Genomic DNA, 16,040 nt, shown 5'->3' on the forward strand with positions numbered 1-16,040 from the left:
AAGTAACAAGAAGCATATATACATATATATATATATATATGGGGAATTTATTAAAAAAATGGCAAAAAAAAAAAAATTAGTAAAGTAGGGTGAAATTGGAGGTGTTAGAAAAGTAAGTGGCACCGCGGTGCCACAATTTTTTATTAAAAAAAAACAAATTCTTTGTATCACCGCGGTTGCCAACCGCGGTGACATTGTTTTTAAAAAAAAAAAAATTTTTTTAATGTGTCACGGTAGTTCAAAACTGCGGTGACAATTTTTTTTTTAAAAAAAAAATTTTATTTCACGACGAATTGCTGTCAACTTCTCGTTAAAATTTCGACACCATTATGGCGAGTTGTCAACCATCAAATATACCGTTCGACTCCCCTTGATGAGACGAACATTTCCCCGCAAATAATTCCAAGTTTTATCAATCGTAAATAATGAATTTTTAGCACGAACACCGCACCTTTCGGCCGTTGATTCGCCGCCACCGGAGCGACCCACGATCACGAACCACTGTCACTGGACTAGCCTCGACACGCCCCCACAAATAATTCCAAGTTATAAATAGTATTATTAATTATTTATTTATTATAAATAGTATTATTAATTAATAAATAGAATTTAATAAAATTATAACTATTTTAAAAATTGAACAAACAAATACTTGATGAAATTGAGCAAGATTGATCTTGTTGGAATCGTCTGGACGACACGATTCGAACGACTATGGTCTTAATCTGTGATTCGTCTTGACGGTGGAGAAATGACAGCAAACAGGTTCAGCGCGAATTTTCGGCGGAAAAACTTCAAATTTTCATATCTTAACAAATATTTAATAAAATTGAACTAGGTTGGTCTCGTTAGAACCGTTAGGTCGAGACGAGTCCAGTGGTGGTGGTTTGTGATCGTGGGTCGCTCTGGTGGCGGTGAATCGACGGCCGAAAGGTGCAGTGTTCGTGCTAAAAATTCATTATTTACGATTGATAAAACTTGAAATTGTTTGTGGGGAAATGTTTGTCTCATCAAGGGAAGTCGAACGGTATATTTGATGGTTGATAACTCGCCATAATGGTGCTGAAATTTTAACAAGAAGTTGATAGCAATTCGTCGTGAAATAATTTTTTTTTTTAAAAAAAAAAATTGTCACCGCGGTCAAACACATTAAATTTTTTTTTTTTAAAAACAATGTCACCGCGGTTGCCAACCGCGGTGACACAAAGAATTTGTTTTTTTTTAAATAAAAAATTGTGGCACCACGGTGCCACTTACTTTTCTAAAACTTTTGATTTTACCTTACTTTACTAATTTTTTTTTTGGTATTTTTTTAATAAATTCCCCCATATATATATATATGGAGAAACATGATTTTTTATTATAATTAATTATTATGATAAAATATAAAAAACTATGATAAAAATATTAATTATGGTAAATATCAACTAATTATAGTCAATATTTGAGTTTTTATATTGATTTTATTCGATATAATTTGTCATATTTTTTTAGGTTTAGTTACACTCTCTCCTCCTAAGGTTTGGTGTAATTATACGTAAACCCTTGTGAACTTGAAAAATTACACCTAGCACCTATGATATTTGCTTCTATCTAACAAATAAAATCTTTATTGATCAAAACATACTGAATTTGCTGATATTAGCATAAAAATTGAATGAAAACTGATATTTACCTTCAATAGATTTATTAATGACTTTTCGCAAACCAATCATTTTTTTTTCCGACTAAACTACCCTTATAACGGTGAAGATATGAATCCTCATATGTATTAACTCATGAAGACGTATGAGGGTAATTTGATTTTCAATATATTAGTAATAAGTCAATTGATTAAATAGAGATTTTTTTTCCAATTTGCTTGTTCATATAAACAAATTCGGTGAATTTTAATTAACGACGGGACTTATTATTTGTAAGTAGAAACAAACATCAGAAGCGCCAGAGAATTTATATATAATTACATTCAATTTCATGAGAAATACAGGGTAGTTATTCATATTTTTTAAGTGCAGTAACTATAATATAAAGAATAATTTATCTGATTTCCTAACGAACACAAGTAGAAAACACCAATTTGACAGTTTCCAACGGTGAAATCATACCTAGTACTTTCGAGTAAGTTCTTGTTTCTTCACCAAACCCTAATTTCCGATGTCGTGTGATGTACGAAATCACATGTTCTCGTCACTAATCCATTGATTAAAGGTTGATAATTCTAAAAAGGGACTTTCTTAAGTACTTCCAACCGTAGGTTAATTATGTCCTAAGTGGGGTCGACCACATGGGATTAATGCTAATCATGTTGGTGAAGGGAATTGCTCCATTGAAATTTAGAGGTCGGTAGGGATGATAGAGTTGATTTTTCACACAACTACTCATTAATTAATTGTTATTACCCTCCACTAATCACATCTTACTTAGTGATTACAAGACTTTTTGTAATTACTATTGTCACAATAAAAAAATCGTGAATAATATGATTACCGATCATTATTTTTGCAGACGAGAACAAAATATTAGTCATAATTAAAAATCACAATAAATGTTTTGACCATGAATAAAAATAATAATAAATATTTGGATCATAGTAAAACTACGACAAAATTAATTTTGTCCATTCGTTTTGTTTGATTTGTAGTTGATAATATTCATTTATCAAAATTTTCAATTGATATATAGTAGGAAAATTTCAATTTTCTTAGCGGGTTAAAATTGAAATTTCATGAAATAACAGATATAATTAAAATAATGAGTTTGAGCCTTATCAGACTTGAAGTTATTTGTCACATCTTATGTGAAATTGCTGTATTTGTTATTATTTCATTATTTATATTTCGATGCTATTATAATGTATATTGAAATATTGATTCATATCTTAACATAATGATGTAATTACACAATTACCCTCTTCATAAACATATATATATATATATATATATATTATTACCTTCCAAAGAGCATCAATTTAATTTTCACATTTTTCTTAAAAATACTATTTAATTATTTATTATGTATTCAATACATTAAACCCTAAAAATTACTTTCAATACATGAATAATTCAAATTAATGAATATGTCAAAAAAAAAAAAAAACAAACAAACAAACGATTATAGAAATAGGCATAGACCCATATTTATAGATCCCGAACTCACAACTTCTTGACTGTGAGACCTCAATCTTAAAAAAACGTGGATTTAATTTTTTAGACCAGTACACTTTTGTAATTACGACGATTTAATTAATGACGAGGGGCTTACGTGTAAATCCCATCATTAGTGGTTGTTAATATTCTTCTTAATTAATCATGCTCCACAAAAGCAATACCCGGAGTTCATGGAGATCCAACACTCACTCCCCAACTTTATTTATTTATTTATACTCCCATTAAAAGAAAAAAGGAAAAAATATTACAGTGTTCTTCTCTGTTAGCTAACATGTCTCTTTAGGTAGTGATGAGTGATCCTGCTTCAATGATAATGAGGAAGAAGTGGGAGAATTAGAGTTTTCTTGCAATTGAGGATTAGTGTGATGACTTCGAGATTGAAAACGTAATGTACTAGATGTAATAATAATGCTAATTAATTGCTCTTTTTCGTTTGAGTTTTTTTTTTCTTTTTTTTTTTGTGTGTTAGTGTGTGTGCTTGCAAAAAAATGTAACCCTAAAAAATAAAAGGCAAGTGAACAAACACTGTAGAAAAAGGTTGAATTGTATTTTTAGTTTTGTAATTATAATCGGTTAACGTTTTGATTTTGTAACTTATCATAATAGCAATTTTTGGGCTGTACGTTTTAATGTAATTTTTGTGATTTTAGGACAAAACTGACTAGAATTGTTAAAGTTGGCAGAAAAATAATGAAAAAATGGTTGAAAAATGATGTCACTTTCCAGCCAATTTTGAAAACTTTGTCTTGAAATTGTGGGAGCTTAAAATATATCGGCATAAATTGCTATTCTAATTAGTTACAGGACCACGATACCAAAATACTATAATTATGGGACCCAGAATAGTCGTAAGCCAAAAAAACATTAGCTTAAAAATCTAAGAGAGTATTAATTAAACTTATAACTAATTATTTATACTAAGTTATAAGATTTTTTTCTTTGTTATCATTATAATGATTTTTATAATTCTAGTAATGATAATATTTGCATAAAAATTGTCGCTAGCAATAATTAATTACAAAAAAATTTATTCATGAAGTTGCCTAAGACAGATATAGTGAAAAGTAACTTTGCAATGACAAGAAAAATAATTGTCATTGTATTTATGCTATCTGAATATAAATATGCCACTAATTGTATATAAGATAATTTTTGTTATTAATAATTCTATTGCGATAAATAAAAACAATGATTAATTAATATGTAGATATATTTAGCGATAATTTTAAGATTATTATTTAATATTTTGTTACTAATAAAATCTTATTTTTAGTCAACAATTAATAGACTTTTTTTTTGGATAAATGTAAGTTTCATTAATAAAACATGATCGTACAGTACAACAGTGCTCAACTGGTGGTTTCTTCCTCGATAGGCCAAGGGATACGCCATAATCTATATAACGTACATGAACTAACAGAACGAGATAAATTAACATTGATAATCCTGTGTCTAATATCTTCCACAATAATGGTGGCTATTATATTCTGTGGTCGTCTGTATGTTCAAAGCGTCTCAAATTTCGTTCTCTCCAAATGTGATAAATGCAAGCAATCAGGAGTGCATAATAAGCCAAATTAATCATATGTTTGGTGACAGACTTGTGAAGCCAACAGACTTGTGAAGAAGTAATTTGGTGACCTAAGTCGTCATAACTCTTTCAAGTAACTAAAATAATTTAAAATCTGGTGTATTTGGCCTCTTGCACATATAACAGAGGAACAAGTTTGGCTGAAGAAAAGTGATCAACAATTTTTCAGTCATAATTAATTACAGTTTTTACAATTAGAGCAACTTTGAGTGTCGGACATGGTCACTATTGACACTATGAACTGACATGTTCTACGGAAAAAAAAATATTATTTTTTAGTCCTGTAATATAATTTTATTTAAAAAATTATATGTGATTTACGTATAAACCAATTAAATAACAATTTTGGTCTTATTAATCAATTCATGTAGAATAAAAAATGTCAACTTTCCTAAATACACGATTGAAAATGTCAACCCCCTAATTATAGGATTAAAAATTATAATTCAATTAGGTGATGTGCAAGATCGGATCAAATTGAAGGAAAAATGCTAAAATTTTAGAATTACAGGATTAAATTATAAAATTTAATTCGTGTAGGACAAAAACTACCACAAAAAAAAATAACTAAAATTACCAAAACTATAAAATATAAACTTAAATTATGAAAACCAATTCATAGGGGACCTGCCATCCCACTATGTTACCTGGCTAAAATTACAATTTTCCCTATGCTCCAGTAACAACTGAACTTTGTGCAAGATAGGTATAACCTTGTCAATAGTGCAAGAAATAGTATATTTCATCCTCTAATCACTTTTAGTTCTTTGTATTTTATATCCAAAAATAAATACAGTATTTTTCTACGTTATAAAAGACTATAACTTAAAAATTATGTCATTCACCATGGTAAAATAATTATTTACGAAAACTTAAATTTTTATTTAAGATTAATCAATATTAGCCAGAAAATAATTTAGATTTTGCAAGAATACAAAATAGGGATAATTTCTTCACTTTCCACAAAATTTAACTTAATTTCACATAGATCTCTTTAAATTTGAGAAATTATATCTTGAACTACTATAAATTGTTATTATCTAACAAACGGAGCCAATGAGTAATGGTATTCAAAGTATTTTCCTGACATCAACATAAAAAGTAAATATATTATAAATTTAGAAAGTTTTAAGTTTATTGCTCTATTACTTTTATTGTGTATGAGAAAAATAGAAATAAGCTCTCCAAGTTTTTTTTTCTTATTCTCCAAATGCTCACAAATAAGTTACATAATGGTATTTATACCAAATTTGTTGTTACAAACTATACTATTAAAGACTATAATTACAAACACTATGGGGGATCCAAAAAGTTATAAGTATTATGAGGGAACACCAAGAGGTGTTTGCCTTTATACATGATAATTACATGTATTTACCCCCCTCCCCCATGCACACCTCTCATCATATACATCATGTCCGGTTAAAAAAGTCTTGCCTATAAATTAAATCTAATGAGACAAAAATTAAGGCTAAGGAAAATAGTATAATTATATAATCTCCCCTCAATTTAGGCAGATATCTTTCAGATATCGCATACCAATATTCTGTACGAGTTGCTCGAACATTTTTGCTGGTAATGACTTAGTAAATAAATATGCTAAGTTCTGACTTGATGAATCTGTTTAATATCAACATTTTCGCTCGTGAATTGAGAAAAAATTTATCGATATGTGCTTGATTTTATCGCCTTTTAATATAACTAATGGAGACAAGAAGAAGCTAAATCAAAGGGAGACATAAAAGGAAATTAAATCCTTTTCACAAGAGACAACAAGAGATCAAGGCCATACAATTTAAGTTCTTTTGTTATTACCAGATTAACCCTGACAGTGAATTGTATCCACAAATTAGTAGTAGGTAAGTGGGTAGAATTAGTTATACACCCCCTTGCATTTATTGCTAGAGTAATATAAATATCCCCAAATTTCATTGTAAAAGGGGTCTTTGGAAAAGCAAAAACACTAATTTCTAACTTGTGCAAGAGTTTAGAGTGTTTAGATCTCGAGTTTCATTTTTCCCCATCAAGTTTGGAGTTGCCTGTGGAAAACTTGATCTAAGTATTTGAACTGAATACTAAATCATGAGTTAAGAATAGGAATGTGGGACACGAAGAGCTCGAAGGAGAAGGAAAGAACCATGTGTAAATGGGCAACACCCAAGAGAACCCACCTGCTCACAATCTTCAGGATGAACAAATGAACGTCCAGGAAGAGTAAGATCGTGGGAGCCTTGACACTTCACCTCCACCACGACTGCTCAAGATAACTCTCGAAGCACTTTTTCAATTGGTGGAAGACGTTTCCACTCAAACTGTTGATAGGGTTGTGTCTTAGTATGTCACAAAACATACGTTGAGCCCCCTACCCCATTGCCATCCTCGCAGAGTCCAAAATGTTCCCTTGGTTCACAAGGATCGCAAGTAGAGGCCCGGGGATGCCTAGAAAGGAATGAATTAGGAGGAAAGAGAGGGAAACAGGACCACACAGCCTGAGGACAACTATTTTCCTCCGCCGCCTCTTCGAGGAGATGTATATGATGTGGATAACTTCCCCCTGTCACCTCCGGAAGACCCATACATGGAGATAACTAATTTCCTCCATATTCTCTAGGAGGAATGCCACCAAGAGATGAAGAAGCTCAGAGAGAAATGGGAGACCAAATGCCCCCTCCACTCAGACTAGCACCATGAGAGCAGGGGGGATCCTAATTCGCCCGTTAGCAGTCGCACCACCAAGGCGTAGTCCATTTTCACCCCATATACTGGCCGAAGCCATCCAACCAGGGATTAAAATCCCGAGCTTAAGTGAATACAATAGGGTGGGCGATCCCCAATACCACTTGGATAAATTCCTAGCTAGAGCCCATTTGTAAGACAATCAGTGATATGATTTACTATAAAGTATTTCGAACCACTCTTTTCGGAAAGGTGATGGCATGGTTCAACCGTTTGCCACCAGGGATGACCGAGGATTTTGAGCAACTGTCACAGTGCTTTCTACACCATTTTGCGATCAACAAGCGATACCCTAAAACCTCGTCGTACCTCTTACTATAGTCCAAAGAGAAAATGAAAGCCTTACAGAATACGTTCAATGCTTCTCCGAAGCTGTGCTCAAGGTTCCTCATGTGAGTCCGGACCTTTTAGCAAGTATTATGCAACAAAATCTAAAGACAAGAAGGTTCAAAAATCGATCCCCAAGAAACCTCCAGTAACCCAGGAGGAGTTACTGATAAGAAAACCATTTAACAAAGTCCACAGGTTTAGTTTTATTAGTTAGTGCCAATTTAAATTCCTCATTCTGATCACCTTTTTTCTAAAGCATTAGGCTATTCAAATTGTAATATATATTAAAATTTTAGTATATATAATTAATAACAACTTTAATATCATCTCAAGTTTTTGTAACCAGTATTATTAATTATATATGTTTGCAGAGAGGTCCACTTATATATTAATGTTAGGAACCAGTGCTTTTGCATTAAATTTTGAATTAATTTTTATGAAGAAATGACCAATTTTTTCTTTTCTTTTTTTAAATGATAATTATATAATGTACATTAATATTTTAAAAAATTGAGAAATATATATCGATTTAATCCAAAAATACATAACAAAGGAAACCATGGAATCAAGGTCAGAAAGAAGGATGAGCAAAGAAAAGGGAGTGAAACCCCCAAGGCGGACGAAAGTAAGTGGGAATGCAAACATATGCCTCCAGGAGACTTACGACGGCACACCCCTTTGAATGTGCCGCGAGCAGATATTCTTTCGGTGAAAAAACAACAAGGTTTGGTTCGATGGTTGTTCCTTATGAAGGACAATCCTAAGAGAATGAAATTTGACAAGTATTTTCATTTCCATAGAGATCGAGATCATGAAACATAAGAATGCCATCTTCTGAAAGATGAGATTGAAAAACTCATCCAGAGAGGATAAATATAAGAGTTTGTAGACAAAGGGTAGTTAAAAGCCTGAGAACCCACGATAGAAGCAAGACGCCCTGCACCTTGCGTTGAGATGGGAAGTAGATTAGGAGAAGAACAGTCGAAGAAGGATAACCTCTCCAACGCTGGAATAATTGAAGTCATCCCAGGAAACCCTGCTAAGGGAGACACACTGTGATCAAGAAAGGCTTGAATAAGAGAAGCTGACAGCATGACGAATCATGTCACTTTTAGTGAAGTCGCGGCAACGTAGCATGAAGATTCTGAGAGCGAGATATTTTTCAAGAATCAAGATTTGGAAGGAAACCTTGCAAACGATGCAATAGTGATAACTATGATATCAAATTTTTACGTGAAAAAGATCCTAATTGTAGCAAAAGTTTAACAGACATTCTCTTCTACAAAGCTTTCTCTGAAATGAGGATAGACAACGTGCTATTAATGTCAGTTAACACACCATTGACCAGTTTCAATGGGGATATAGTGGAGCCATTAGGAGAAGTCATGTTATCATTGGTGTCATACCCAAAGCAAATAATAAAGTTCATGAAGTTCTTGGTGGTAGATTTACCCTCAGCATATAACGTGATCCATCACATACCTAGTTTAAACCTTTTCAAAGCCGTAGCATCCACTTACCACATGAAGATAAAATTCTTGATGCCTAACGGGGTCGGAGAAGAGATCGAAGATAAGAAAGAAGCAAGAGAATGCTATTCCAGCACACTGAGAAACCCAACGCTATTTCTAACACTAAAGTAGAAGGTAGAAGAAGATGATAAGTTCTTTGGCCAGAAGAGGTCATATAAAATACCATTGGACAAATCACAAAAACAAGCTCCCTAGGAGGAAACTGGGAAAGCACCCTAAGAGGAAAATAGAAGAATAAAACTTGAAGAACGCATGGATGGCATTGAAGAAGTAAAGATGGTCGAGTTCTTCGAAAACCTATCAAAGACAGTGAAGATCGGAACTTTACTAGACCTACAACTCGAATGCATCCTAATTAATTTCCTATAAAATCACTCAAAAGTATTTGCTTGGGAAGTATCAAACATGCAAGGAATAAGCCCCAAAGTATGGGCTTAATGTTAATTCTAAAGCATGACCTGTAAAGCAGAAAAAGAGAGCTTTCGGTGTGGAAATAAATAAGGTAATAAAGGAAGAGGTGGAAAACTACTTCAGATTACATACGACCATCAAAATATCCGACATGGTTGGAAAACATCGTACTGGTCCCAAAAAGCAATGGCAAGTGGAGAATGTGTATCGACTTCATGGACCTTAATCGAGCTTGTCCCAAAGACTCTTTCCTGTACCAAGGATTGATCCGTTGATCGATTAAACCTTAGGATGTGAACTGATGAGCTTTCTTGATGCTTTTCAAGGGTATAACCAGATTCAATTAGCCCCTAAAGATCAAGAAAAAACTAGTTTTGTCAGGAAACATGCAAACACACTGCTACATGGTAATACTTTTTGGACTGAAGAATGCAGGGGCAACTTATTAGAGATTGGTTAATAACATGTTTCAAGAACAAATCGACAAGAGCATGGAAGTATATAAAGATGATATGTTGGTTGAAAGTCAGTGAAAGGAACACCGTGGAAGACCTTGCAAAGTGCTTCAATATTCTAAGGAAATTTAGTATGAAATTGAATCCTTCAAAGGGCACGTTGGAGTCCATGGAAAAAAGTTCCTGGATTTCATGGTTTCTCAAAGGGGGTTAGAGGCCAATTCAGAAAAAATCGAAGCTATAAAAAAAATGCAATCTCCTAAGTCAGTCAAGAAAGTCCAAAAACTAATAGGGAGGATCGCAACCCTTAATCATTTCATCTCCAGATCTTAGGACAGAGTCTTCCTTTCCTTAATGTTTCGAAGAAAACTGAGGGGTTCTCCTGGACTAAGCAATGTCAGGCCGCTTTTGAAGACTTGAAAAAATACCTTGCTTCACCACCACTCTTAATGAAGCCAAAATTGAGAGAAACCCCACTTTTATACCCAAAAGGGGCAATTAGCGCAGTTCTCGTAAGAGAATAGGTCGCAAGCACCAACCTATATATTAGGCCAGGAAGACTCTTTAGGGGCTGAAAAAAATATATCTCCCGATAGAAAAGTTGGCAATAGTTCTAGTGATAGCAGCCAGATGTTTGAGAGTATATTTTCAATCACATCCTGTGGTCTTCCTGACAAACCATCCACTTAAGAAGGTGCTAGCTGACCCGAACATATAAAGAAGAATGTTGAAAGTAGTCCATAGAACTAAGCAAACACGCCATTAAGTACTGCCCAAAGCCGACAATCAAAGTGCAATCTCTAGCAGATTTCATTTAAGAATCAACAGGAGATGAAGATTCTAAAAATAAATAAGTGGTAGAAATGTTTGTGGATGGATCATTCACATCCTAAGGTAGCTGCATAGGTTTGGGACAGATTGCAATATGTCATCAAATTTGATTTGTAACATCTAAACACGAGACCGAGTATGAGGCACCGCTCTGGGGAGAAAAACTAGCATTTTTCGCGGGAGGAAAATATCTAAGAGCGCATAGTGATTCTCAACTTGTCGTCAATCAAGTGAGGGGAGAATGTGAGGCAAAAGGAGGAAAAATGATTAAGTACTTGCCAAATATATAAGCATTGAGAATGACGTTCTACGTATTCATTATAGAACAAATCCTGCAATCAAAAAATGAAGAAGTAGATCAACTGGCTAGGTCAGCCAGCTTGTTCACTACATTGAAAAGTAGAAGCATAACCTTGTCAAGCCAAGAACGCCTCGAGGGGGAAATCATAAAAGAAGTTTAATGGGAACCACTTCATCAAGTTGGAAGGATGAGTTCAAAGCATATTGAAAAATTGAACTTTGGCCTCAAGATTCCAAGGAAGCGAGAGCAATTCGAGTAAGGGCAGTCGGGTTCACCTTGATTAGAGGAGAACTATATAAAAGAGGATTCTTACAATCATATGTCAAGCGCATCAATCAAGACAAGGAAAAATCCCTTGGGCGCCAAGACAACGAGAATATTTAACTGTTGTAGTAGACTACTTTTCCAAATGGGTGAAGATAGAGGCGTTAAGCAAAATATCAGAAAATGAAGTTCTAAGGTTCATTTGGAGAAACATAATATGTCGATTCGGCATCCCGAGGGCATTCGTAATGGACAATGGGATGCAATTCCAAGGCATGAAATTCCAAGAATAGTGCAAGGAGTTAAAGATCAAGCAATATTACACGTCTGTCGCTACACCCTAGTCCAACGGTCAAGCAGAAGTAACTAATAGAACCATCCTTCAAAATTTAAAACTTAGACTGGAAGAGGTAAAAGGCAATTGGTTAGAGGAGCTACAGGGGGTCCTATGGGCACATAGAACAACACCGTGAAAAAGAACAGGGGAATCTCTCTTTAATTTGGTCCATGGAATAAAAGCAATCGCCCTTGTGGAAATAGGAGAGAAAATACATAGAGCATGATTGTTATGCATGAATAGAATTAAGTAGGAATAAAATGAATTTAGAACTAGAATAAAAAGGGAAAGGAATCGCATTTGAATAATAATCCCATGATTTTGTATACACAATAAATTAAAAAGGTAATAGAATTGTCATTCCTTAGTTCGTTAGTTAATTCTATTAACATAATTCACAACTAGAAAATAATTATTAGTAGTAAAATAAAATTATGTTTCTATGACAAATTTGCTCTTTCGATTTTTTTTAAAAAATATTTATTCATATTTTGCTGAGTATGTTGAGTTCAATTATATAGCAATAGTATTTTCAAAATTACTTGCAGAAGGTTATAAGCAACTTATATATTACTTAATATATATAAATTATTTATTTATGTAATAAATAATCATTTGACTCGTTAAAACATATAAGTTATATTTTTCTGCAAAAATATAAAATAAAATGATTTGAACAATCAAATGGACTAATGTATTTAATCAGTGCACCTACCATTACTTATTCAATGCTCAGCTAAAGAAACTTTTGAAAATTAATAAAATAATTAAATATCAAAGCAATATCACTTTTTTCTTACCATGCATACATAATTATTTCTTAATACTAGATACCAAAAATAATGAAATTTAATAACAGCAAAAAACTAAATATTAAATTAATACAAGAAAAAAAAAGTTTCATTCCCCAAATGTTGGGAATAGCTAATACAATGATTGGGTGAGGGAATAACTAATCTCTTATCTAAGAGAATAAGAATTTTCATAGGAATAAGTATTGCTGGTAACTTTTAGTAAGAAATTTTAAAACCACTATTGTTACCAATAAAATATGAAAAAATATTTTTCTTCAAAAAAAATTTCAAAAGAGCAAATTTATCATAAAAATAATTTTATATTATTACTAATCGTTATTTTGTAATTATCAATTATGTTAATGGAATCAACTAAGGAACTAAGGAATAACAATTTTATTACCTTTTAATTTATTGTGTATACCAATCATAGGAATGCTATTCAAATGTGATTCTTTTCCCTTATTTATTCCATTTCTAATTCCACTTCGTTCCCGCTTAGTTCTATTTCTTACATACCAATCATGACCTTAGAGTGCAGCAGTATGAATTGACTAACAAAAATATTGAAAGACACGTGGACTTGGACTTACTAGAGGAATTCTGAAACAAATGCCCATGCAAGAATAGAGGTTTATAAAGCAATGATGGCAAAAACATATAATTCAAAAGTTCAACGTAACGGGTTCCATGTTAGAGACTTGGTATTGAGAAGAGCGGACACAACAAGAAATCTGGGAAAACTAGATGCGAAGTGGGAAGGGTCGTGCCTAGTACTCGAAGTTGTAGGCAGTGGAATCTACCAACTGTAAATGATCGACAAAGAAGTTCCACGCACCTAGAACATTGTTATCCTCAAAAAATACTTTGTTTAAGAATTTATAAATATTCGTTATTGGGAGTAGGAGTAATAAAACATGGGTAAATTTATCTTTTTTTAGAATTATCTTCTTTCATTTCCTAGCCAGTACATCTAGTCAAAATTTGGGCAAAAAATAAGCCCTCATGACAATAAATGACAATTCAAACTTTCTTGAGGAGAATAGAAGAAATGCCCCGAAATTAAACCATAATCGAGCGTCCTTGAGGCGAATAGTAGAACGCCCCGAAGCCTAAAAGTTGTCAAGCTCCCAAGAGGCAAATAATATAATGCTCCGAAGCTAAAGACAACTAAACTTCCTTGAGGCACATAATAAAACTCCCCAAAGTTAGATATGAATACAATGCACAAAGAGCTACTCAATGATAAATAATCACACAAATAGGAGGATAAATAAAAGGTGAAATAATGAAGCAAACCATAACAGAATAAAGGACCACGTAGCATGGATGGTAAAACCTCAAAACGAGTTCAACTAAGATCGTGATATAAGAAAAATTAAAGTGTTTGACATAATAAAGAAATTGCATAAAGATCCCAAGCTTTGTCAACTTCAAGAGTTGGAAACTCAAAACCATTGACTTGGGCATCGAACCATTCCATCCTCATCCCCATCATCATCTGGGACCTTCTAATCAAGAAACATGAAATCCTTGCCGTCAAAGCGACTGCAACACCTAAGGATCGATCAATACTGCTTGGTTACCTTATCATAAATCTTGTTCACCTTACTTAGAACTTGGTCGAACTCATCAAGAGCTTCATACTTTTCTTTAGAATCACTCCAAACACAGTCCAAATAATAACTTCCAACGTAAAAACGTTTGCCCCAAAGCACTTCTCCTTATAAACTGTCCTTCCACTTGACTTGTTCAGCATAGGCAACTTTAAGGTCCTCGCTTCAGCGACTTGAATCCTTTCTAGCATCTTCAAGAGCGTCATTCAACCGCCTAAGCTCCTTCCCATAATTCTCAAAGTGTTGGGCAACAACCTCAATGAGATTAACTACCTAACAAAGAGGAACAAGAAAATCTTAGAAGAAAACAACAAAGGAATTAAAGAAAAAATACGAAAAAGAAATATGAGAGCGTACCCTAGCGGCCTCACCATGAAGAAGCCTAGTAAGGGTATTGTTAGAAGAGCCCCGAGGCGAGTCATGTCATAAGCACTTATAATGCTCCTCAACTTCTCTTAAGCAAAGTCGAAATCAGAAGCATCTCAAATGAAGATATTCCATCCTAGCGATTAGTCGTATAGGTAAATAGCCCTTTGCCAACACCATACCCCAGGGGTTAGAAAGTATCATCGCGAGGATGTTTGAAACCACTACCTCCAAGAGGGGAAGCAGTGCGCCCTTCCCCCCTATCTGAGTTACCATGACTCTCTTTGGAATGAGGAAGAGGGAAGCGATGCCGATCACCTTTCCCTCTCCTTGGGGGGGGGGGGGGGTAGGAGGATTAGCACTTTTCCTCTTACAATCCGTCATGTATATCTAGATGTCTTGAAATGTTACCTTTTTTCCTGCAAAAAAGAGGCAAAGGAAAAAGCATGAATCGACCAAAAAAGGGGGGGAGGGGGATAAGACTAAAAGAAAAAAATAAGGTAAGACAAAAATAATAACACAATACCAACAAAAAATAAAGAGTTGCCATTAAAAAGTTGGTTAAACCAATAAACGACATACGAAGATCCTAGACAAGATTGCGCACAAAAGGCGACTCCCTCCAAGAAGTCACCAATCCCTAACAAAAGTTTTTTTTAAATAAAAGAACTTTTCCTCCCATGGACACAACAACGAGATCGAGACTGGGGGGCTACTAATGACTCTGTACCATCTACACCTGATTCATCTAAGGCCTCGTCAAGAGGAGGATAGAAATTATCAACCTCTTTAGAGCCCGACTCCACAAAAATACCTAATCAGAATGACACTTCGGAAAATTTCTAATATCTTCAATGACCTCGAACTGAAAAATACCACTTCTCAGAACAAATCAAGGAAACCTTCCGCGACAAGATATGTAAAGAAGAGAGAGGACACATGACAATAGTAGTAGAAGCTGTAGCGCCTCAACCAAATTGATGTGCCTCGACCTTATCCTGGTTTGGGCAACGCGCCTTGACCCAAGGCTACCATAGCTCCGCTAGCGCTATTATTTTGGCATGGCACCATGGGCCCATCTCTCTTGACAACCTCATGTGAATTCTCTCTCCTAACTCGGTTATTGGACATCCTACCAGTTGAATACCTAATTGTTCCTCAAGTTTTTTTAGTACTTATGTTCTCAAGTATAAAATTCACAACTGAAAAGAGGAGTTACAGAAGGGCAGAACACTATATACCAGATCTACCTCGCTTAATCATATCAAAGTATTTAAGTCTGAGGCAACGACTTAGAAGTGCCACTCAA

Source organism: Sesamum indicum, linkage group LG1, assembly GCF_000512975.1.
Source record: "Sesamum indicum cultivar Zhongzhi No. 13 linkage group LG1, S_indicum_v1.0, whole genome shotgun sequence".
NCBI classification, from domain to species: domain Eukaryota; kingdom Viridiplantae; phylum Streptophyta; class Magnoliopsida; order Lamiales; family Pedaliaceae; genus Sesamum; species Sesamum indicum.